Raw genomic sequence first — 26,857 nt, forward strand, 5'->3', positions numbered from 1 at the left:
GCCCAGCTGTGCAACCTGGTCTAGGGAGCCTGCTTTGGCAGGGGAGTTGGACTCAATGATCTCTGGAGGTCCCTTCCAGCCCCTACAATCCTGTGATTCTGTGATAAGCAATAAAAGCAAGTTCACCAGAGAATCAGATTTCTCAGCTGAGGAGTGGGATTGGACTGAATTACCAGGGCTCTGCCTTCACCTTTCCAGCTATGGCCTCTTTCAGTAATAATGTGAATTCTCATTTCCTACAGCCAGACCAGGACGATTCACGAAAGGCAATTCCCAATACTTACAGTACCTTACACAAGGTTTTATAAATGTATGTTTATAACCTTTCTTGGAGACCTTAAGCATGTCTCATTCAGTGCCAATAAGAATAGCTTTTTGGTTTATTGTATTCAGTCTCCTACTTCTTTATTACCCTGTTTTTTGAACTTATACAGCTTACAGTTTGTCAGATTTTACACCCTTCTTCATTATTTGTGTGATTTTCTCTCATCAAATAGCAGTAGCTGTTGTGAAATAGTTAGGGCCAGGCCACAAAAGAAGTCAAATTCAACATTTCATGCTACAGAAATTGTGCATTATGTATTTATTTTCACAGTGTCTCTACAGCTCTCAGGGAACCATGGGCCTAGGCAAATAACCCACTGCTGGCTGCTGAACTAGGACACTGAAAAGATAATTCCAGCTAAGTTTAGTATAAACAGAAGTTACTTTTCTTTCCCCTCCTCCTTTCCCTGAAACGAAAGCCTGATAAATATATATATATATATTTCTTCTGTATGGAAAATAATCATTTTAAGGTTTTCGTGAAGAAAATGAAAATCTTCCTCTCTATTTCATTGAGGATGCTCCTCTGGACACTGGTATCCCTGCTACTCTTCTCCGGGCACCATAAATATCACCAGCTGACACTGCTTGGTTCTGTAATGTGAATAGCATAGGGAACAGAAATTAGACACCCTGGTAGCTGCTCCTCAAGTGGATATCCTGATCAACGGAGTAAGCGATAGGTGAGTGTAGCAAACAGCATGAAGGCTGCAACTGCAGATCATGCAGGGTGCCAGTTTCAGCCCTCTGTTTTTAAAGGCAGACTCTTTTGCCTCAGGTATAGATTTTATCCCCTTAGACTAATGAGGGTCATTCCATTCTCTTTTGGGGAAGGATACTCATTTTAAGCAAGCTTCATCTCTCTGCAGCTCTACAACCTGAATATATACTTCAGAAAAGAACGATTAAAAAATCTAGTGTACTAGATGAAAGGGTTGCTCTCTCTCCTCCCTTCTGATATAAGAATGGATGGCAAAGGTGTCTTCCTGGAAACTGAATGCAATCTAAGGGAAGAGAAGGAATGGAGTTCATATTTTCCATACTTTTTTACTGAATTTCAATGTGCTAATGCATTATATGAACCACTCCAAATGCATCAGGGTTATAACTCATGTGCAAGCCATCTGTGATATACATGTGCAGTTTCCTCATAGCTTCCCAGATGTACCAGAGAAACTGCATCAAAGCAGAAGCTTGGGGACCAGATCTGCACTAACACGTCCGTATCATCTTTACAAGCCCGTTGAGTATGTGACTGAGATTTCTGGAACTAATGCAAACAGGATTACAGCTTGTACAGAAATCTCCGTGGAAAAGACAAAGGATGGAACTCAAATAAAACTTTGCAAGGGTAAAATCCCAAAATAAAGAAAAAAAGCTGCCCTTTTTCCTTGAGCAGACTTCTACCTAGCAGTCTGGCACCTCAGAGCCTTATTGGTGCTCCCTGACCCCCTGAATTTCGTAAATGAGTTCCATCTGATGAGTATACCATAAAAGATAGGTACTTGGTCAGGGAGACCGTGGAAAGGAGAAGAAACTGATTTATACACTACATAATGTAGATAGGAGAAGAAACTGATTTATACACTACATAATGTAGATAAGAGATTGCTACTGCATGTCAGGAAAAAATTGAAAATATTATTTTGGGCAGAGCCTTAGCAACGAAGGAGAAGAAAACACTTATTTGGTAAAGTATAATTGTATTGTACTGCAAGAATTCTCATTCATGCCTAGCAAAGCAAGGGAAGCAGAAAGAATGTAGGGCTAGAAGTGTACAAATATTTAAAATAGGATTCAATTTAAATTTAATTTATTTCTGGCATGTTCAATCTTTCATGTTTCAAACATTTCACACATTTTAGGGTATTTTCTTCTTCCAGTAGAGAGTAATTGAATCGATCAGTTCTGTTCTGTGCATTTCTAAAATTGTTGCTGTTTGGAACTAATACATTGCAATTGTATGACAGCTTCTAAATGAGACCAAAAATAAATCAGAGGTTTGAAGGGTTGCCTTGGGCACCTACAGAGGCTGGATGATTAAGTGAAACTGAGTGAATAATACATGGTGAATAATACACTTAGAGAATTTTTATCCTTTTTTTCCCCTCTAGTATTACAGAAACTGCAATCAAATAATGATTTATACAAATTTGTTATTCATCTCAGATGGCTTTTTCTTCGAAGAAAGTTGTTTTGTTATTCTCATTTTATAGACAGATTTTAGTTCCTAGTGTAGTGCACAGAAATTTGCTTAGTGATATCTGCTAGTGACTGATGACTTGGTCCTATGGTTGTAATTCTCTTTGGTTTGCTGTGATTTAGACAGATAGCAATAAAACAAAATAGCAAGTTTTGATTAATGGCTTTGTAGAATATACAAGTTTATGCAGGGTCACATATTTGTGAAACTGAGCCGAACCAATATCAGCATCCTTGGAAAACAGCAGCCCAATTGTGTGATCAGAACCTTTAAGCACTAAAGCTTCAGCATTCTTGTCTACACTTTATGCATGCAAATTCGCTGGTCACAAACTTGGCCTGAAGCATTTGTCCTGTCACTAGAAAAGGCCACTGAAATGTGCTTTGGTTCATATCCTCTGATGGATAATAGAAGTAAATTGTCTGCATGAACTATCAGTACGCTCTTTCTTCAATATTGGTCTGTAAAACTTGGCAACTCCTTTGGATAAAAGTAGCTGTAGGGGCTCAGGAAGAGTTTGTGGTTAAACCATTAAAAGATATGATCTGATCAAAAATCTAATTTGATGAATTTGGTGGGGTTTTTTGAGTTCTTGCATTTTTATTTTTATTTTTGTTTGGTTTTGATTCTTTTCATTTACTAATACAATTATTCGTATGGTGCCACAGGCATGCCTGACATTACATAGGCAGACAGGAAGACAGCACTCTGGCCCAGGCAAGCTTGCAAATCAGTTTAATAGTCCTTCATATCTGGATGTCATAACTTTATGCATTCTTAAGGAAGTGGTCAAGAGAAGCTGCAATGACAAGGGCTGCTCTGAAAGTAATGCCTCCTATTTTATTATATTACCACAGCGTCAGAGGCAGATGTTGGTGGTATGGCAGTGGAGGTTGAACCTTCCCACCAACATTCTGTTACATTTTGTTGCCGTGTGACAGATGGCAGCAGAGGGGCAGCCTAACAGAATGGTGCCTGACATGGAAGTGAGTATGAAGAAAAAGTGTGGAATTGAATTCCTTCATGAGGCAAAAATAGAATGCATTGACATTCACTGATGCTGGCTGAACATTTATGGAGACCAAGCAGTGGACGTGAGCGAAGTGAGGCAGTGGGTGGTGCATTTCAGCAGTGGCCACAGCAACAGTGGGTCACCTACTCTGGTGCAGGTTTTTTATATGTGTGGCATGCAGGGTCTTGTTCATAGCTGGCCAAAATGCACAGTTCATGGTGGTGACTATGTTGAAAAATAGTGTTTTGTAGCTGATAATGTTCTGTATTAAGTAGTGTTATTGTGCTCTTCTATCTGTTGCAGTTTCCATGGAAATAAATTGGAGGCATTACTTCCAGAGTGACCTACATACTTTATAAGTATATTAGTTAAAGTTCAAATTTTCTTGTTTTTTTTGCTCCAGGCTGAGAACAGTAAGTCAATATTTTGTTATCTTTGGGAATACAGCCTCAGAAGCTGCGCAATCCTGATTTTAATATTGATTTCTCCATTGTATAAGAATTAACATATGTCTTGCTTCTTGAATCACAAATCTTATTTCCTGTGTATATTTCACAGAAGAACTTTGGAATAGCAATGAGTAGTTTATCATTTTGCCTGTTTAAGCTTGTCCTAGGTATATGGAAAACAGATAAAATGTAGAGATGTTTGCCCCCAAATTCTACATCAGTGTGTTTTGGGCCTAAGTTACAGAAATATGTATTGTTTCTGGTTTGGCACAGAGCTTGAGACAATTCAGATGACCACCTTACAACCTGACTTGTGAATAAAAATGGATTAATTTTTTAATCTATTCATTACTTACTCATTTATGAAAAGGAGAATGCTATGGGTGGGGTTCCATATTCTGAACTTTGCTCTAAATCTAAAGCATATTGTTGATCTGACATGGTTTGATTATCCAATATGTTTTTCAGATGATATCATAATGCAGCATACTAGAGAGGGACAGATTAAGAAAATGTCATTTGCATTGGAGAATGATTTACTCTAGAAAAATATTGCATGGTAGGCTGGCATTTAAATCATTGTTATACAATGATATGTATTCAGGGATCGTTTCATGAAGAATACTACTACTTATGATGAGACAGTAGTTAGGATCCAAATATCTGGTAAAATCATATAATTTCTCGGTGCACTCTGCATTAAAAGACATATCTCCCTATTCTGGTGCCTCTCTAGTTCTCCTGTAATGCATCAGCAGAATAACAACTTTAAAACGTAGGCAAAATAGATTTGTTTCCTCAGAATGTAGTCTGGTTTATTGCAATTCTTTCTCCCATTCCTGCTGGATCAGCTGACCTCAGTGAGATTAAGTAAGGAAGAGATCAGATGGTAAAAATAAAAAGAATTGTGCAAAGATCAACCCTTTTTACTCAAATCACATTCTCCCCAGGAGACACCAGCTGAATATTGCATCTAGAGGTAAGTACATTTGGGAGTCTAGGAGATTCCCAAAGAGAATCCATTTAATGTTTCAGAGACCACAATGAGCTTTACTTAAATGGCTTGTCAGAGATGTACATCTGCAGGTTTGATTGCTGAATTTCCCTTCTACAATGTACTATTGTGTAAGGTGCCAAATGAATGCTGATTTTTTATACAATTCAACATTTCCTTCCAAGAATGTGTTGCTGCTTAATTAGTGCTATTGTTCTGATACATCCAAGCATAATTTTCTGTTGTATCTCTTGTTTGTTTTCATTAGGTTGTCATGGAAATCTTGGAAATCGTTGACTTGCAACAGATTTCCTTGAAGTTCAGCAGCTACATCAGTAAATGCAAAGCATTCTAGTTAGGATTGCTTCTACTAGGCTATACAATGCTACCCTCTAGTTATTTTATAGTACAATAGCACCTTCCTTTAATTCTTTGTGCAGGTGTAACAGATTAAAAATATGTTTAGTAGATCTGGACAAACAAGTGATTTTTCTTGTGTGTACTTTTGTAGTTAGAAAAAATATTCATTCTATTTCAGTGTACCTACTGCAAGAAGGAAAAAAGTTCTCCAAAAGGGTTTGTCATTAAATGAGAGATAAAGTTGTTGATTTTGTTTTATGTGCTGCTGTGGGTGCACAACATAAATTTGCTACTTGTCTTTCACCGCCACAAGCTGTCAGAAGAAAAAATGCTGAACAAATGCAGTCCTGCTATACTTTGGGAGCTGAACTGAACTGACTCTGTTGCATTCTTTACTCATATAACTGACGTGCATTTATCTTTCAGGTCTCAGTCTTTTCAACAGTAGCAACAGGAACTAAGATAACTCACATTCAAAGCTAACTTGTTATATAGTTAGGAAGTTGCCAGGCCTGAAAACACAGTAAACTGTTGACCTAACAAATAAGCAGTATGGGTGAGAATTGTGCCAACACAGCGATTTTCAGATGTTTTACATAATCAATACCCAGGCTTGTCTGACATAGTACATAGTTTCACAGTTATTAACAAATGTCAGCTTTAAATAATAGTATATAATAATAAATAATAATAAATGATGCTTTTTCCTCTGTATTTTCATGTTAACAACATCATTTCCTCAAAATTAAATCTTCCATTATAAAATCACAAAAGAATGTAACTGTATGTAAGACAAAGCATTAATAATAATGTCATAGGAATCATCAATAATACCTTGCAGGTAATCCTTGGAAGATATAAAATTTGGTTCAAAAGTTTACCTGAAGCTTATCCAATCTATGTAAATCTCCCAGGATGCACCACATCTTATAGGAATTTGTTCAAGTTCATCTCATATCCAACTGGCCTGAAAGTTAGAGAGGAAAAAACTTTGTTGGATGTTATTTAAGTGCTTAGGCTCCAGAGCTATCTGGAACTTTAAAATACAGATATCATGAGTGAAATTATGAATAATGGATGAACATTTTCAAAAACTAAATATTAAACTTGAATTTCACTTGAGAGGGTGGTGCACACTGGTTCTTTCCATTCTATCTGAGAATTAATCTAGTACTTAGACATGGATTCTTAGAATGGATGGACTGTCTCAGACTTATATTTTCATTCTTTTTCAAAAATGACAATGTCTGTTTCTTTTTCCTCATTTTTAATTCTTAATGTTGAGAAATCTGGCCTTGTTGCAGTAAAAGAATGTGAAAAATAGGTCTGCTTTGGATTCATCCATCCTTGATTGTCATTTTGGCATAGGAGCAGTGTATGGGAAAGCAGTAATCACAAAAAGAAAGATCTCACTTGAATCATAACAAATGGTCAAAGAAAGAAGATAGAGATTTTAAATTTGGCCTTTATTTTTTATTTTATTTTTCATAGATTGGACATCTGATAAGTGGAAAATCTTCTTTGTCGTTTTTATACACCCATTGCCTCCTGACACAGAGCAGAATAACATACACATGCAGATACGCTAATGGTGAGCCCACAAGCAGGACATGCAGTACATCATCATTTTGGACTTCTCTGAATGCATAGGCAGCATTTCCCTGACCCACTGAGGAGAGGGAGTGAGAAAGCAGTATGGTGGGCTCCTGGCAGGGAGACAAGGCACCACAGCTAGGGATGTCATTTGTGAGTCTAGTAAAGAACAGAGCCAAGTCATAGGAAAGAATCACGAAGATTTGCAGCTGTAAGGAAAAATACTAGGTGCCACTATCATATAAATTGGCAGTAAAGCCAGACTGCAAAGTCCAGGGAAAATAATGAGATGCAGTAGTTGTTATGGTCCATTTCTGCTCACACCACATCTTCTGAAATTTGATGGGAAATAGATATCTTTACTATTCATACACTGAGCTTCTTTCCAGAGCCCTAAAAGGGACAAAAGAAGGTCCAGTTTGGCCAGGGCAGAAGCTGAGAATATTCTACTTGTACCTTGCTTTGCTTTCTAAGACAACATCTTAATAACACTCCTAATGTTTGCTGGATCGCTGTTTTTCTTGTTTTATGCTTCTCATTGTGACTGCCTCTCAGAGCTCTCTTTTCTTCTGCACCTAATGGACTCTTACACTGTCTATTGACCCCTGTAAGTCTAACGACTTCTGAAAATCATTAGATCGGAAAGGAAAATGTATAAGTCAGAAGATAATGAGACCTTTTGTTATAGCTTTGGATGTGTTGCTAAAAGATGCTGATTGTCTTTTGAAACTATGTAACACTGCTTCCTTGACGGCAGTAGTACACAAATAAACACAAATACATGCAAAATTACATACTAACAGAGTTACTTCTGTTAAAATATTTGTAATTCCTTCAGTAGTGCTTTCTGGATTAAAAAAAAAAAAAGCTAATTATTCTACATCAAAGTTTCATGGAAATTGAGATGATGTATTTTACTGTGTGCTCCAAAAGAAATATAAAAACATTAATTATCCAGTTTAACTCGCAACTGTGTTTTAAGACTGTAGCAGTTTGCAAGGCAGCCTACTTTCTGATAAAGACTATAATCTCAGATGAAACAAAAACAGAATAATAAGAACAATGAAGTATTGATTGATGGTTAAGTGCCTCAGGACAAAAATCTAACTAGCAGATACCCTAGCTGATGATAAGCACATATGAACAAAAGACAAAAACTACCATACTGTGGAAAGAGCTATATTACATCACAGAATGTTAAACCTCCACCAGCAAAGTCAGGACAGAAGAAATCCCTGGCTCTGCAAAGTGGTTGATGAGAGTTGATTCTTGCAGCCACAGAGCTCTAGTGAAATCAGCAGAACAGAAGCTGGTATCAATGGATTACATTGCAGAATCAAATCCAAAAGACTGACTGAGAAATTGTCTGAGACTACTTATTGAACTAAAATATTTTGGTGCTGTGCTATTTGACAGGAGAGAAATTAATTAAGGAGTTACAAAGCCCTGTGAACTTCATCTCTCCCAGTCCCACAGTAGAATTTTAATTCTCATGCCAGTGGCAAAAAAATGATTTCCTGTACACAGATGGAGCTGGGATTTGCTGAAACCCTCTAAGACCTCTGCGTCCAAAGAAAGTACAGCGCAGTGTCCCACTGCTCTTTCCTTGTTCTCTTTGCTTTCTGTTGTTTACTCTGTTAGTTTGCCTGGAGCTGTTTGTTCTGGTTGGTTTGTATTTGCTTTAAGGATGTTGTTGAACGCAGATTGTATCTTGTGTTTGCTTTTCAAATTCAAACACTTTGCTATTCATAGTTACAAGTTGACTGCAATACCAAAAAAACCCAGACAATTCATTCTGAAAATATCCCTTTGATTATGACAGAAATCAAACGTTGAATATCAGTGTGTGCTGTCTTTCAACAATATCAACATATAGGTAAGGCAACACCTGTAGCTAATGGAACTATTTCCATTAACATTTTCCAAATATAACAGGGTCTTTTTTTTTTTTACACTAAACCATGGGATATATATATATATAAACAAATATATATTTATTTCCATATAGATAAAAGCTTAAAAGAAGTACTTTAGCTGTCCCTTTACACTGAGGACCTGCAGCTGTGGCTATGGAGTGTGATGCAGCTGGAGAGTGGTTCAGGTACAACCCCCTGTCCTGCATGGCCCTGTGGAGATTTCTGGCAGCGCTGCACTTGGGGGCTGCTGCTGCATTTAAGAACAGTTCAAAGTGAGATAGCAGGAACTGAGGGGGCAAGCCCTGCTCGTTTGCCCTGGGACTGAGCTGCAAGGTCTACACTAAGGCAATGAAACCCTTGGGAACTAGCCATCTTTTCCCTCTGAGCTACTGCCAGTCCTTTGTGCAAATAAATGGGAGAGCAGCATTGTTGAAACACGTACCTCAACTCACTGCTACAACTGCAGATACACTGTTCCAGTGCAATTTCCTGCATTAAATCTCTGATGAGCACAACTTGTAGCGCTTGTAGAATAATTTTTTAAGTCCTATCAGTTTACTGGTTGAGTGTTTTAATCACCATGAAAGGATTTAAAGGATTTATGGGACCTGATGACATGCATCACAGGCTCCATCATATTCAAATAGTCATGGCTGTCCAGTGAAGTCCCAGGTGACTGGAGAAAGGGAAACTTTACTCTTATATTTAAGAAAAGCAGAAAATAATACCTGAGGAGCCACAGATTAGTGAGTCACCTCACTGTGTCTGGGAAGATCATAGGTCAGATGCTCTTGGAAGAGATGTTAAGGCACATGAGAGATGTGGAGGTGGACCATAACCGCCAGCACAGCTTCGCCAAGGGTAGATTGTGCCTAACTAATGCACTGGCCTTCTGCTAGCGACAGCATTGGTGGACAAAGAAGGAGCAACTGGTCATCTTTCTGGACTTCTTCAAGGCCTTCGACATGGTCCCACATTACAGCCTTATCACTAATTTGGAAATTTGGATTTGAAGGGTGGACTATTTGGTGGAGGAGGGCCACAAAGCTGATCAAAGGGCTGGAGCACCTCTCCTTGACAAAAGGCTGAGGCAACTGTGGTTATTCATCATGGAGAAGAGAAGGCTCTGGGGAGACCTCTTTGTAGCCTTCCGGTACATAAAGGGAGCTTATAAACAAGAGGGAGATGAACATTTTACAAGAGGCAGATAGTGATAGGAGAAGGAAGAATAGTTTTAAACTGAAAGAGGGCAGATTTTGGTTAGATGTTAGTAGGGTGGTGAGGCACAGGCACAGGCACAGGCCGTCCCAAGAAAGCTGTGGTGCCCCATCCCTGGAGGCGCTCAAGGCCAGGTTGGATGGGGCCCTGGGCAGCCTGAGCTGGTGGGGGGCAGCCCTGCCCACGGCAGGTGGCTCGAGCTGTGTGGACTGTAAGCTCTCTTCCAATCCAAACCATTCCGTGCTCCAAGTGAACTTTCAGTCTTTTTCACCAACTATTTTATTAGAGATTTATTTCTTCTAAGAGAATAGAAAAGATGGATTGTGAATTTTCAGTGTTTTATGGATCGGAGTTTTAAATTACGAAGTAAATATATTCCCTTCATCTGTTTTGCTGCCAGAGACAGGTAACGCTGACTAAAATAGGTAAGAGAAGGATAGAAACCCTAAGTATATATTAAAAAATAATGGATCTGAAGGCGAGTACTTTAAATAAAAGAATTATACCGATACAAACTTTACCCAAGGAGCTTGACACCGTAAGGACGCGATGAACGAACGCCTGCCTCTGACTGCGCTCTCTCCGCTCTCCCAAGCCAAGCGCTGAGCCGCCTGCACGGCCGCCTGCCGGCAGGGGGCGCTGCTGCCCCGAGGTGCGTGCAGCGGACGGCGGCGGCCGAGGGTCTGCGCGCGGCCAGGCCAGGACTGGGTCGTGCTGCGGGCAGGCGGCGGACTGCCGCTGGCGCGCCGTCCGATGACGCAGCCTTATCATCGTCACCTTATCTTTTAGGTTTTTGGGGCGCTGCTGGAGACCCTCCACGTGTCATCATATGAAGTAAACTTTTGGCTGATGTGTCAAATTCTTGCCTTCTCTGAGAAAGCTGCTTGATTTTGCATATATATATCTATGTAGTTATGTATCTATCTATATTTCTCCTTTGATTACTTGTGCCCGCATAGACCACAGGGTTATTACTATTGTAATTATAAAAGAAAGCTCAACTGCATTAACGAATTGTGTTCTTTACAAAGTACATGGTAAATGGGAATTGAAACGTGCTAGCTATCGACGAATATGGCAGAACTTCATCACCGAGAAATTTCAGCACCCTGGGGATAAACAAATAAATAAGGATTGATGTAAATATGAGGTAACCCAGAGCCATGACCCATGATGACTCTGAAGGCATGGCCACGTGTAGTGGAGAGTCACCATTATTAGCTATATATTTTCACCAGGGATGAACAGGAGCCTGCATGCCACACTCATCAAAATCTCCACCAGCAGAGATGACCCACTGTCATCACTGGTGAAATGCACCACCCACCACCTCACTGTGCTCACATCCCCTGTTTGGTCTCCAGAAATGGTAAACAATTGTCAGTGAATGTCAATTGGCGCCATTTTTTTTGCATGGAGGAATTCAATGACACACCTTTTCTTCATACGCACTTCCATATCAGACGCCATTCTGTCAGACTGCCCCTCTGCTGCCATCTGTCACATGGCAACAAAATGTAATGGGATACTGGTGGGAAAGTCCAGTCTCTACTGCCATGCCACCAACATCCACCTCTGGATGTCACACTATTCACTTTAATACGTTCTTGAAAAATCTAATTAGTTTTCTCCATCTTTATTCCTTCAATGAAAAAGAAGCTAGGAAAAGTGCATGTTTTTCTTAGAAAGGATGTCCAGAACTTTTTTTGCATTCATCACCTGATCATGTGCAAACCTTATTCAGTGCGGGGATAAACAGAGTCACGTTAAATTTGCTGTGAGCTCGAGCCTCTGACAGTGCTCATTTTATCAACAAAGACAAATGAAGGAGCAGAAATTGTAGCACAGCCTCTACTATTTCATCACTGTCAACCTTAAATACAATCATTCACTGCTGATACATTTTTTTCTTCCTTCTCTGAACTAACAGTAAGCTTCCAGAAGCCCTCTTGATATGGTCCAGAGCCCCAGTAGCAGTGATTAAAGAATAAGGAAATAAATTAGCTTTTTAATATCTATATTGATACATATCCTATTTTCAAATAAAAAGCTCTGAAATTTTCTTGGTGGACATGTCATTTTATTTTTAAAAAAAAGGGGGGGGGTTGACATTAGATGTATATAGAAGCTGATGATTAGAGGGAAACACGTGTTCTCTTAAGAGACAGTGAATTCTGAAGAACAATGGAAACTGTTCTCTCATTGGATATTTATATCCTGTAGAGAGTTCTACATGCAAGACCATATGTTAAGCTCACAAGTTTAGAAAATGCCAATATTCTGATTCATTTTACTGATAAAGCATGCATTTATAGGTTGATCTAATGACTCCAAAGAATTACCTCAGGTGATGGCTTCTCAGCATTAAAGATCATAATCTGACCCCAAGTTCAAGTGACTGAACACTTTTTTAAAATTTTCAAAGGTTCCCTATTTAAGAATATTATTTTTTTTTTTATTCTGTAATTTGCTAATAGGAAATATCGATTGACAATTTCAAGGATGAAAAGTACACAGCTGCTTGCCATATCAACTTATAATTACATGATCCAAATGGGTATTAAATATTGCTATTTAGTTGCATAGAGAAGGTTTCATTAGGTCGGAATTGAGATGAAACAAATTAAATAGGGCAAGGCACATTTCAAAAGTGCCTATTTTGCCCCTGTGAAACGGGATATGATTGGCGATCAGATTGTTTTTGTGTTGTATGAAATAACTAAAGGAGAATCCATGGAGAATGGTGTATTTAAACAAAATAACTTGGAACAGTGTAAAATATAAAAATCACAGTAAGATGAGTTTGACAGTTCCCATACTTTGCAAACGTGAAACAAAGGTCAAATGATGATGCACTGCAAAGGCTAACTAACAATGCAAAATTGTAATACCATATATTTAAATTAGTCATAATCAAGAATATTTGGAAGATTTTTTCTTCAGAAACTGATGGACATGGAAGTAAAATAAATACTCACAAATGGATTTTCCTCCATATTCTATTTCGTTGTTTTAAAACACCAGTGGTTCCTTTAGGTGTTAATTTTTACCCATTTTTAAACTGCTCAATGCGTTGTTTCACATCAAGCTCCAGCGATAAGATCAAGTATGTTTTAAAGATAGCACAAGAGTCCTGTTGACCTTTGCTGAACGTATGTTAAAGAAAGACAACAACTGAAGTTACTATAACTTTGCTTTAAGGATTTGCAGAGGTGAAATAAATTAATGGTGGCATTCACCTTTTGTGCAGAAGGCTCACAAGGCAATGTACTTAATAAATCCTTGTAAAGCCCCATTCAGAGAATTTAAGTTGGATTTAAGTGATGCGTAGGCCTTGCGCAGGCCGGGAGCACTGGTGTAATTTCACTTTAATGACCTCAATGTGAACAGAGTTAGACTAGTAGGAAAAGAGTAGACAATCACTCACAAGGCCCTATGACACTGTAGTCCTGCGTGTTATTTAAATGTGTTAGTTTGTTTGCCCCTGTATTAAAATAAGCAGATTTCCCCCTCCACAGAATATAATAGCTGTACAAAAAGACATAAAGGGTAATTATAATATCAGAAGGCTCTTCAGATTTGGGATTTCATTATTAACTCAGTGTACAAGCTGTCTTTGAGTGTGAATATTATTTCCATTTTCAATAGCCTTTATGATATTTCATCTTTTAAAAATTAATGTTCTGGCATACTTTTTGCATGTTAGCATAACCTCTTATTACGACTTCAGACCAGCAACAACCTCACATCAAAAAGCCAGATCCTTTGCTTCTGGAAGTACTCAGTAACTCAGTTTAAATGAGAATTTTCCTGATTGACATCAGCCTAGGATTTCCAGAGGTGCAATATCAGAGGAATTTAAAAAGTGCATATATGCTCATGCAGAGCAATGTTATTAAAGAAACAAGAGCAGAAACAACAAATACCTCGGGTCATAGAAACAATAAAATGGAACAGATTGATTTACTAGACCCCCAAAATCCAATGTAATATTCCTTTAATACTTGCAGAGGATTATGTCTAACACTATGCCAGCCATTACTAGAACGGGAAGATATGCTCTTTATCTTTCTATGGAGGTTCAGCAGGCAAGCCTAGGGGAATAATGGATGAAAGGACAGGTGTCAAACTGAATATGGAATCAAAGATACGGCTTCTTCTGAAAAGAATAACAAAGAGTTTCAAGATGCAAGTCTATGAGGTTCTGTTGAAACGTAAGGGGACAGAGCTGTGTTTTCTCACCTGGGATGAACTGATGAAAGAGTCAAGGGTTGCTTTTTTTTCTTTTCCTTTTCATCCAGGGATTTCTCTAAAAACATGCTTGTTTCTGTGGAAACATTATCCAGATGTAACTACCAGCAGAGTTCATGAAACACTTTGGCTAACTGAAATATTCTGAAAATAAAGATTGTTTTCTGTGTTAACTTGAACTGGCAGTCATCTCCATAGGCTCAGCTAAGTCATTCAGCATACAAATAATGAAGACACATTGCAATTTTGGATCCAGATTTTTGATAAAGGCTAACGGGAATATATTCTTGAAGGCTGAAAACTCTTCTGAACGAGCAAGTCTCAAAAGAATTGTTTCATACTATTTTCTTGTTGTTGTTTAGTAAAATTCACTAAGTAGAGTGATACCCTTTGTCTCACTTTTGTGTAAAAACAGAATGAGAGCAGTGCATGACTCAGCGATACTGAATCACTCGTGGTGTTATATGCAATAAGGAACAATGTTGGGATCCAAAATCATAGAAGGCATCTGGAAGAGGAAAGCAGTTGCCAGAATTACAGGACATTTACCATTTTTTGGCAAAGAGGCAACAAATAAGGTGCAAAACATGTTAGGAATTTTGTGGTAAAAGATCAGAAGACGGCAGTTAAAGAGGTATTTCAGCACCTGAGGATACAACCAGGCTGTTTTCCATCCACGTGAAAAAAATGCACTATCAGAGTTCTATGTTAGCATACATTGTATATCGTATACAACATCACAATAAATATGTCCAACATAGCGTGATTCGACACTACAAAATATTACGTATCAGCTGAAAAATTGCAAAACAAATTGGTTTTCTTTAAATAGCTGTTGTGTTTAACACAGTTTTCCTCTCCGCAAATGCAGTTTGTAAGATTTTTTCTATATATACCTATGTCTTGTTACCTATAAAATTGATGTGTGTCCTGTGATGCTATCAGTGAGCAAGGAAGCAGAGTTTTGTAGCACAGATATTGTGAAGAGACAATATGACAAAGAGATGAAGCGTCAGAAGAATGCAATTTTGATTTAGAGTTATCGGTCTGACTTTATGTTGCAGCTGGGAAACTAGAAAGAGTACTGTGAATGTGTGATGTTTCTAAAATAGAAATTTACATCCATGTTTTGTATGTCATCAATTTATGGGGATTTTTCTATGCCAGAGTTTGCTAAGGATGATAAATTTTCCTTGTATTATCTAAAAAAAAAAGAAATTTTTGTGAAAATCACAGCCTCGCACAATATAAATGGGAATGATGTTGCATCGTGTGAAGAATAAACAAAATCCAGTTGGCTATGTACTCTCATAAATATAACTGTACTTCTCCCTGTCCCCAGTCACATAAAATGTCATCCATATTACAATACCATTGATTCTGCTTATGTGATTTTTTTTTCCCCAAGGCAAAAAGCCTGCAATGTTAGTGCCTATTGATCTCCTTGCTGGAGGCCCACACCACAGCATGCCAGAGAAGTTTTTTGATATGTAGCTCTATTGGATGCTGAGCATCCTTGCCACCCCTGTACACTGACAGAAGGTGCTGTGAAACTGAGACCTTCTATCACATTTTAAATAAAAGCAGCAGACTTTACACTGAAACAAACAGAGAGTGTCCACTCAGCGTAACTGAGTTTGTGACAAAGGCAATTCTGCACAATAAGGAGGTGAAAACAGGCAGAAAAGTGGCAGAAAATTACACCTTGTCTATTAAGAAGAGGTACTTTTAAGTTCTGACCTTCCCACCCTTGATTAGCCTAGGAAATACATGAGACAGTGTTGATGTCTGAATAACAGCAAAAAAGCTGTTTGAAACAGTAAGGAAACTGTGATAATATTACAAAGTTTTTTGTCAGTCAACAGCATTTCAAGTCCAGACAATTAAACTTCATGTAGGGAGCAATGAAGGAATTTTTTTTTTTTTTTTGGGGGGGGAGAAAGCAGACTTTTTACTTAAAATTCTGTTTTATGCGTCTCAATATACTTAACATCCAATCAAATAGCTTTTTTCAAATTTTTTTCTTTTTTTGGTTGGAGCGCATTTTGAATAAAGATGTTAAACCAAAATTTCCCAGGTTATTTTGAGTGAGTGTTCTCTTTGATTCCTTGACCCAAACAACAGCAACAATGAAAGTCAGAAAGAATTCCCATGTAAATGACATTGTCGTCCAGGCATCTCTCAGTCAGGCCCTCTGAATTTGAGCTGTGCAGTAACACTGAATCCAGAGGTACAGAAAGAAACCTGGTTCAAAACCTTTTTCTTATTTTCTGAAACTCCTCTTGAGCATTTAAAGACAGCCACTGTAGAGTTAGATCAAGTAAATTATCCCAGATAAATATTCTTCAGCAAGTAACACATCATTCTTCCACATATCCCAGTAGTTTCTTCATACAGGATGAGGAGACAAAAGTGAAAGAAAACAGTACACCGTCATTTTAATGTGACAGCGCTTTGTTGCTTGTGCAATAGACAAGGCATAAAGCAGCAAAGATATATACTCACAGATACACACAGTGATAGTCCAGCTAATTGCAAACTCAGATATTGCACATTTCTTCATTCTTTCTTTGTCCACGTCCTGCAAACGTAGTTAATTTCAAATGCTTTAATGTTACAGTTTATGTGTCTCTAGTGTCATACAGCTTCCAGGTAGTTTACCAGTGTGAGAAGGACAAAGGGCAAATAGAATTTGTTTCCAAAATAAAATAAATATATGCAAGGTAGTATTTCCACTTATTTTTTCTTCTGTAAGAAAATAAATTCTCAAATATAAATTAAAAGCAACAGTTAGATGAGAGCAACATAACAGCAACACATTAAGTTGTTCTGAAAAGAAAAAATACATAAAACATTAATTGCTCACAGCTAAAATGTCTATATTTCTGGCTCTACTTGAAAGAATGCTGTTGAAAATAAGTCCTTAGTTTGACTTTGACTGAAGATGTGTAGGTTAACAATTTTTATTTCATTCCAAATGCAGGAGTAGTTCTATAGCTGGCATAAATTGCCATAGGTCGCCAACTATCTATAGAGCTAAAACTGCTTAAGGCAGGTGACCTACACAATGTTTTGTTAAATTCAGGGAAATTTTATGCCTCCTCACTTAGTCTCATTTGGCAATCCCTGACTAATCTAGATCTTAATATTTTTCCACAGGATTTTTTAAAATACAAATATCCAGTAGAAACATTAAAAAAATGTTAGGGAAAAAAAACTGTAAAACCTTAGGGAGAAGGGCACTTTTCTTCTCACTGAGGTATTGCTTTGTTTGCTGTAATGTGTCTCTCTTCTTAGAGAGGATCTTCAAGGATTATCTTCCTTAGGTCAGAGTAGAGGTTATCTTCACCTCCCAGTCACTAGAAGCACGGAGAAAAGGGAGGAGGTGGAAGAGGGCAAAGACATTCGTAAGAGGAGGAATGAGAGGAAGGACATGAAAGTGACCTGGAGGATTTATCAGGAAGGGTAATGCGATGGCCTACAGTGGCAAGAGAGTAGCTATACAAGGATGCAGAAACAATTGTTGAGCAATGTACATGGTACTAAGTTGGTAAAGAGAGTGGAAGGCATGAATGGTGTAAATTCAGAAGATAAGATAGGTAGGTAGTACTAGTAGTAGCTGTTGTTTTGGAGGATGTGTGGAAATCAAATTACTTGGTAAGGAGAGAAAAGGAGTAAGGCCCAAACATACAGGACAAAGGGAAAGAAAATTTGGGAATGAGAGAAGTGGAAAACCACTAGATGGGTCAAGCAGGAACGTGTTCTAAACTAAAAAGCAAAAGAAGGTATAGATCAAAGAGAGGCTATGGCAGAGATAGAGTGTTTCTTCTGTTTCTTGAGATGCTGCCTTTATTCTACATGGAGTTAAATAATTGAAGCATGATGTAATCAGAGATGTACCCTAGTATATAGAGGTACCAAACTCTGACAAGAGCCAATGTTTGCTTTTAAAGAGAAACTAATGATTTCCAGGTATATCCAAATTTCTATGGAACTTGCTTTTGCAACCTTACCACGTGCCATAGCAGTGTCACTCGTGATTTCACATCTCATCAGTCGTAGGGTAGAAAGAAAGTGTAATTAAGTGAAGTGTTTGCAGCCCACTGGAAAATCACAGTAAATTGCTCCAGACTAGAGCCTAATTTAGGCCAAAGCAGCCTAAAATGTGATTGCACTAGTGTAAATTTTCTTGTGAAGGACAGGTTCAAAGACAAGTCTTGTAAATGAAGGTGAAACTAAAAACCTTTTTAAAACAACATTACCATCTCTTTGTGTGTAAATGTTAGGTATAAACCAGTTCACTAAACAACTACGCATAGTCAGCACATCTTTACGTTGTCTCACATTATGACCAAATCAAAAGATACCGATCTGTACAGCTTTCTGCTGTTGTTTTTCCCTAAATTCAAGCCATCATATTAGTAACAGTGTGACAGAACTGTGCTCTTGCTTCCATTCATAAGTAAAAATACTCACTCAGAGAACTTAGAGAAAAAAAAAGAAAAATATTGCTATTATTTGTACATTTATGAAGCGGAAAGTATTTCCAAGAACATTTTCAGGTGCCCTTTTACTTTCTATCTGCATTCTCCCATTTACACTAAAAAAGATTTGAATTTCATGTCCTTGGAATTCTGGTTTCTGGGTTTGTAAAAATAGAAAAGTAGCATTGAATTCATAAAATTTCTTGAGCATAATGAAAAAGTTAACTTCAAAGTAAATCTGAATGTAAGAAAGATTAGCAGATTGCTTCTTAAAAATTGCTATTTTTAATAATTCCTATTATATGAAAATATTTGTGTCTGCTTTATTTATGTCAGCAAGAAATATTTCAGCTTTAAGGAGAACAGCACTCTATTCAAATGACTTTGGCTTTTACCTAATGACCTAATAAGTTAGTGACTGTCTGATGTGTACATATTATGTTTCAGTGGGAAGTTGCCAAGACTTTTATTGAGTGGTAATACTTTCCTCCTGCTAGTTTTGGATTTCTCTGAGGATCAGCAGTTAACATCGCATTTTCTTTTACAATTAAATTGAAGTGCCAGGGATTTGTTTTTCCTTCACTCAATTTTTTAAATTGGGTAATTCCTTAAAAGGATATCTTAATATAGTAAATGCACTACCTCTGTGAATGAAGCATTCTAAATGATACATGGATTTTTGCCATTAGAGCTTTGTACAAAAGATTTCTTACATCAAATTCATATGCTGGCAGAAGTAGCAGAACAAACTTATCTGCTATTCACGAGTGCTAGGCTTGCTTGCATACACAGAAATATCAATCCATACACCAAAAATAACAGAAACCTGTAGAAAATCTTTAATCTTTTAAAGTCAGTGGACTGATCATAAGCAGCTAAGAACTGGTTCATCATTTGATAAGAAGCACTATGTAGGTTTATGCTAGCTAAAGATCTGTCCTGTGCAAATATCAGTTTTAGTTTTCATTGATTTTGCTTCAATCTCTGAACCACTGTAATAAATGGCAAGAAAAATTTGACTGGTACATTTTTATACCCTAGTGACAGATTTTCAATTTTTTGACTAGGTGATTGTGACTTGCTGGGGTTTGTTGAAAAAAAATTACTGGAACATTGATCTAGCTTAGCTTGACTTGCAACTTGTGGTTAGCTTGTTTGTTTGCAGATTGTGTTCAGTCTTCAGGACTTCTTTTTCTGACAATGGAAAAAATAAATGTAGACTGCTACCATCAGTCTTCACAGATTATCATAGAATCATTAAGGTTGGAAAACACTACTAAGATTATCTAGTCCAACCACCAACCCATGCCCACCATACCCACTAAATCATGTCCTTCTGTGCCACATCTACACATTTCTTGAACACCTCCATGGACAGTGATTCAACCACCTCCCTGGGCAGTTTGTTCCAATGCCTTACCACTCTTTCTGAGAATAATTTTTTCCTAAAAGTCAACTTGAGCCTCGCCTTGCAAAACTTGAGGCCATTCCCTCTTGTCCTGTCACCTGGGAGAACAGCCTGACCCCCACCTCACCACAATCTTTCAGGCAGTTGTAGAGAGTGATAAGTTCTCCCCTGAGCCTCCTCTTCTCCAGACTGAACAATCCCAGTTTCTTCAGCAACTCCCCATAAGACTTGTGTTCCAGACCCTTTTATGTCCTAGTTGTACTGTAAGGCCTTTTTTTCTGAAATCAAGCCAAAAATACCACCACTGGAACACTCCAGAGCACTTGACTGCAAAAGAGGTAAAAAAAAAACACCCTGCAGAATAAAATTTGTCTCCAAGCACCATGTTTCTAGTGAAAAATGAGTTTATCATTAATTATAACGGAAGATTTTTTTGATGGGATTCAGTCTGGAGAAGAGAAGAGGAGGCTCAGGGGGGACCTTATCACTCTCTATAACTACCTGAAGGGAGGTTGTAGTGAGCTGGGGGTCAGTCTCTTCTCTCTTGTAACTAGTGACAGGACGAGGGGGAATGGCCTCAAGTTGTGCCAGGGAAGATTTAGGCTGGTCATTAGGAAGTACTACTTTTCTGAAAGAGTGGTCAGGCGCTGGAATGGGCTGCCCAGGGAGGTGGTTGAGCCACCGTCAAGAAACATTTAGATATAGCGTTGAGAGACATGGTTTAGTGGGGCTATTGGTGGTAGGTGGATGGTTGGACTGGATGATCTTGTAGGTCTTTTCCAACCTAGCTAATTCTATGATTCTATGATTCCACCTCCCTTTATGTGATTGTTCAGAGTAAGAAAAATATTTAACAGAAAAAATGAAAAGCACAGACAATATTTAAAGAATTTTCTTGTGATAGACCATTAAAACCACCACTGAGCAGGCTAGCCGTTCACATGCTAATACCTGGAGTCTTAGCACAATCATTGAGAAGAGCTTATCAACTAACTACGTTTAGGTATAGCGTTGGGAGACATAGTTTAGTGAGGTTGGTGGTGGTAGGTGGATGGTTGGACTAGGTGATCTTGTAGGTCTTTTCCAACCTAGCTCATTCTATGATTCTATGATTCTATGATCAAGAGATTCATGGAGAGCTAAAACCTTGAGAATGAAAAGCTCACATACAATGATGTTCTTCTGAATCAAAATGCAAAATAATCTCTAATCCTTGATAATAAACCTTAAACACGTGCTAACATGTTCTTAATTTGACCATAAAGGAGCTAGTTTGGGGACTGTTATCAAATTCTGTCAGATTCTGGTCTTTGATTACTGTAATATTTTCAAGCAGTATAGACAGTATCTTATCATTAGGTTTAAACAGTTTATGTACTGTTTCTCTTGGGCCTCTGTGGAGTTTTAGAGCCACTCTGTCAGATGCAACAGAGATGACTGGTGACAGGCAGTCCTTAAGCCAATATTTTGTAACCTATGTAGACAAGAAGTAGTGGAACCAGAGAGAATAGGTTATGAAATGTTATCCCAAAGCACCGTGGATCAGAGCCAAAGAATCACTCAGGTTACTTCTACATCCATCACTGAACTGTTAGGCCCTATTGCTTTTGAGAGATGATTCATGCTTACATTACATCCTGTTGTGTTTTGATACTTGTAGTCATATCTATAAAAAACAAGGTGCTGGGTGAAAATTTCAGCCTGCTAATAAGTGTTAATTTAGGGAATATTGGAAGTAATTGACAATTCTTACTTTAAAACTCGGGTACTTGTCTTGATTTTGTTTTTTTTTTACACAAATCATGTAGTGTTTGTAAATAATGCCTCAAATACCTTGCAGATGGGCACATGGAATCAATGTGCTTGCTTACCAAGCAAAACTTTTGATAAGAAAAAGAGTGGTTCACTTAAGACCAAAAATATGAAAAGGGTATATTTTTCATATGTCTGCTAGTCCAAAATTACTTTCTGCTGTTAATTATGAATTGACTAAATCAGCCTAAAATGTATTGACTTACTAAGCACTTCCAGTTTTGAAGATTAGAAAAACTGTTGACAGTCTTGTCAGAAAGAGCAGAAATATCGCTCACTCATCATCTGTCCAATGTGACCAATTAAAGCATCCTATCTAACTATTTAGTATACTCAAAGAGTCAAGGTATTCAATTTGTTAATGTTGCTATTAATTATGTATCAAGCATTATGAGTCTTTTAAAATGTGTATAAGATGCAAAGGAAAGACTCAGTTCCTTCCTTAAGAGCCTACAGTATTAATGGAGACAGTCACGTAGACCCCACCAGTACCCATCAGCAGCCTCAGAGGAAGGTCCACCTTAAGAGCAGTCTGGGAATGTCATTTGTTTTATTTATGTAGTGGGTATTCTAGTGACACAGAATTTGCAAGAGTACACAGGATGATTGATCATGTTGAAACCTGGATATGTAACCTTACAAGGTTGGATGAGCCATGCGTTAGAGATGGCATGCGAAGGTGTCTGAACGGAAAAGTAAAGGAGAATTTTCTCTCTATTAAGCAGAAATTCACAGCTTCAAGACTAAACTATGACCCATATTGCTTTCTTTATGTCACAGTATTTACATAAAGGAGCTAGGAGACTCTCCTTTCTGTAGGAGACTACAGAAACATTTGAGGCCTCTAGCTCATCTCTCTTCAGTGTATTCTTGCACAGCAACTGCAGTTAGTTCCCCTGATTGCCATGGGTACTTACAGTAGTGGGTGCCAGAGATCAGACTTTGACTTAGCGATATTTCTCTAACTGGCACCTGTACACAATGATATGTGTATATATAGTTGCTTTGCAGAGCTGTTTAAGCCATGTGCATACACAATTTAAATAAATCTACATCTATTTTCTTTATACAAGAAAAATGAAGTCTTCTGAATTTCACTGAAGTAACATCTGAATTTTAAGCATAGACTATTAGTTCCAGTAAATCATTTGCCTACAGTATGGGACTTAATATTCACATTGGCAGAAATGTTTTTAGTACAGGTGTTATATTCAAGTAAAACATCTGAACTACTAGAATGCTGCGCATTAAAATCTATGCAAAAGTTGTCCTTCTGCACTTTCCATTACCAAATTTAGTAAAAACTTACTTGAGCATATATGTTTTATATATTTCTGTTTTAGCTCAAGTGTTGTGGCAATAAGTCATTTTATTTTTAATTATGTCCATCCTTCTGAATTCTTTTCAGCATATGTATCAAAATGTGAGCAAATTACACTGAGTAATACTATTTGAGATCTGTGTTACTCTAGAACAGTATGGAAAGAAATGAGAACTGCCTCTGAATAAAAGAGAGCTGAGAGAATGTGGGATTCAAAATAAACAAACATCAGTATGAGGCTATGTTGCCTGTAATGTTACTGATTTTTACAGTTGTTAAAGATTTCACCTTATTGGCAGATCAGTAGTTGAAAGAAGCTACTTAATTACTGAATGTATTACTTATAGGAGAAATTATTCCTAATTGAAGACAAAGAACCAAGGGGTCTGCAAGACTACTTGGTTTTAAATGGTGTACTTAAATAATAGTAAGCAGATTGGAGCCAAGTAAAGGAAACAGTCCTGTTAACATTCTGAGTCTAATGTTTCTTTTCTCTTTATAGCACCGAGTAGTATCAGACCAGCCGGAGATCACAACAATGTTTGATGCATGATGGAGAGCACTGCAGGGTTTACAACTATTACCAGGTAAAAATAATAACATAGCCTCTATTTACTGAAATTCTTTCTGAGATTCATATTTCTAGGTGTAAATCATAGAATCATGGATTCACAGAATCACAGAATAGCTCAGGTTGGAAGTGACCTTAAAGGTCATCCAGTCCCAACCCGCTGCCATGGGCAGGGCTGCCTCCACCAGCTCAGGCTGCCCAGGGCCCCATCCAACCTGGCCTTGAGTGCCTCCAGCGATGGACATCCACAGCTTCTCTGGTCAGCCTGTGCCAGTGCCTCACCATCCTCTGAGTAAAGAATTTCTTCCTAATATCTAGTCTAAATCTACCCTCTTCTAGCTTAAAGCCATCAGCCCTTGTTGCATTGCTACAATCCCCCAAAAATATTCCCTCCTCATCTTTCCCATAGGCACCCTTTCAGTACTGGAAATGCACTATAAGGTCTCCTCCAAGTCTTCTCTTCTCCAGGCTAAGCAACCCCCAACTATCTCAACCTGTTTTCAGAGGAAGGGTACTCCAGCTCTTTGAATATCTTTGGGATCCTCCTCTGGACCTGTTCTAACAGATCCGTATCTTTTGTGTGCTGTGGTCCCCAGAGTTAAACACAGTACTGCAGAGCAGAGGATGAGAACAAAGTTCAGGTTTGGGACAAAAAGCTTTTAATAGAGAAAAAGAGAAGGTAACTACACTATGGAGCATATAAAAAAGAGATATTAAAAGGATTCCCTAAAAATCTTTGAAGTCACTCGAGACTTTCCAGTTTCTATAGGAAATGTGGTGAGATACTATAGCAGAAGGAAAAGGTGGAGAGGTAGGTTAGCTCTTTTTACCACTATTTTCATTTCTCAGTAGTGAAGTTCAGATAGCAAAACTTTCTTTTGGGATGAAAATTCAAGATCCTTCTTCTCTATAATGTTAAACTTCCCTTTTCTTACAGACCGTACTGTGAATGTAATCAGCCTTATCTTAAAAGCTTGGTAACCTGGATGTTGGATGACCAGTTTCTGAACACTGGGAGAGGACTACAGGGATAAAGTCAGATTTTTCACCTGGAAGCTGTTAAGTATATTATAGATCATCTCTGCTATTACTGGGCTAACAAGGGGCAGGGATCCACCTTTGATCATTTATGTAAGGTAAGATGCACAGAGACCATAAAGAATGAATGAGAAACCTGAAGTGTTTAAGTCCTGTTCCATGCCATGCATATATCGTGGTTAGAAACCCTTCCTAGAAATTGTAAAATGAATGGGGGGGGGGGGTTCAGTGGAAAACACAACATGTAAATATGAAATAACAGCCTTGTAATGCATGTGCATGAGGAGGTTGAATTAAAATTACACTGATATCTTGTAGCTTTTGACTCCTTAACTCTTACAGGTCCCATTCATATTAGTTTAACTGTGTAAGCATTCCACATCTTCCTTTATAAATTGTATTAGTGAATTCTTAGATACTGTTCTCTGCCTGGCAAATGATTAGGAAAAAAAATAAGTAAATCCTAATAATCTTATTTCATTGTTATACATCTTTTCTGTCATGTATCACAACAGTCATAAGAGAATGCTATGAAAATAAATTTTAAAGAGTTGCATCTAAAGCTCAAAATATCTTTTGAAAAATTCTGTAACCTGATTTGGTTTCTCATGTAAGATGTATGAGTGCCTTCTTTTCCCAACAGTGAAAACTCCTCTCTATGGAGAAAAGGAATGACGACCAAATCAAATACTCAAATCTTTTTAGTTTGCAGAGCATGTTACACTTCATGAAGAAGAATCCACTTGAAATTCGTAATAGCACTTCATACTTAATCACCTTCCACACTGCACAGGGTGTGCGAACATTTGTGCTTATCTAAGGAGCATTTAGATACATGGGAATGAAGAATTATTTAACACTTGCTAATATAAACTAATACCCACATGAGTTACTCAAGAATACAGCCAAATGTACACCTTCTAGCTTTTAGGATCATCTGCTGTCTTTAGGGACACTAAATTCCCACTGAGTGCGTCTGAAGACAGAACTGAGTCCCCCACTTCAAAGAACTTAACTGACTGACTGGCAATGTACAAAAAAATGGACATGATAGTTTTGTGTTGAACTGCATGTAGCCAAACTGATAACAGACACAAGAGAGAAAAAAATTAATTTGCCAACACAATGAGGAGATAGAACGATTGCTTAATTTCACTGACTTCGTCTTAATACTGGATCAAGTAACTCAGAGGTTCAAAGTCTCTTTTCAGAGAAGCCCTAATGGATTCTATGGATCTCCTGAACAAAAATGATTTTGGACTAGGTTTATAAAGCAAACCTTGCCTCAGCATGTGAAAAAAGAGGTTCCGACACCTTCATATGCTATGCATTTGGAAAAATAATCAGATGAATTCATAGCAATTATTATGTATTTTTGAATATATTTTTATAAATAGGAACATATTAATACACTTCTTTGGCAGCGGAAGATTGCCTTATATGTAGTACTTAATAGCATTTAATCAAGGTTAAATGTCCAAATAATGGAATAACAGACAATTCTGTCTGTTCAAATATCTGGGCATTGTCCAGAATGTCTATGTGCATTTTGTTAAGCTCCTTTCAATGTATGGTTCTTGGTAATTCAACAGATGAATTGCATTTTCTTACATGTTTATTAAAGCCTTGGAGGAAAATACCCCTTTCACACTGTACCTTATTGAAAGGCAAATATGATCTTGGTCTTACAGAAATCGTATCTGAACTCCCTGGGACTATCTTTAACTCATTACAGATAAGAGGTTTTTTAATATAATATACTCGCTACTCTATTCTTTTTAATAGAAAATTTAAATGCTCATTCCTTCTCCAATGTGCCATTCATTGCATTTTATTTAATTTTCCTGCCAATTAAATCTATTCTTCTTTACGATTTAATATATGCAGTAATTATTTTGAGTCT

The 26,857-nt window shown here is 37.7% G+C and overlaps 2 long non-coding RNA genes across 2 annotated transcripts; one reads left to right on the plus strand and one right to left on the minus strand.

The window, feature by feature from the left end:
* LOC110392565 lies at window positions 776-10,673 on the minus strand. Its single transcript, XR_002434484.1, has 3 exons — window positions 10,591-10,673; window positions 6,224-6,309; window positions 776-918 (listed from the first exon to the last, which is right to left on the minus strand). It is a non-coding gene; the product is annotated as an uncharacterized LOC110392565 (long non-coding RNA).
* LOC110401657 lies at window positions 10,777-25,050 on the plus strand. Its single transcript, XR_002440520.1, has 3 exons — window positions 10,777-10,903; window positions 23,848-23,932; window positions 24,854-25,050. It is a non-coding gene; the product is annotated as an uncharacterized LOC110401657 (long non-coding RNA).

The sequence above is a fragment of the Numida meleagris genome, chromosome 1 (genome assembly GCF_002078875.1).
Source record: "Numida meleagris isolate 19003 breed g44 Domestic line chromosome 1, NumMel1.0, whole genome shotgun sequence".
Lineage (NCBI taxonomy): Eukaryota > Metazoa > Chordata > Aves > Galliformes > Numididae > Numida > Numida meleagris.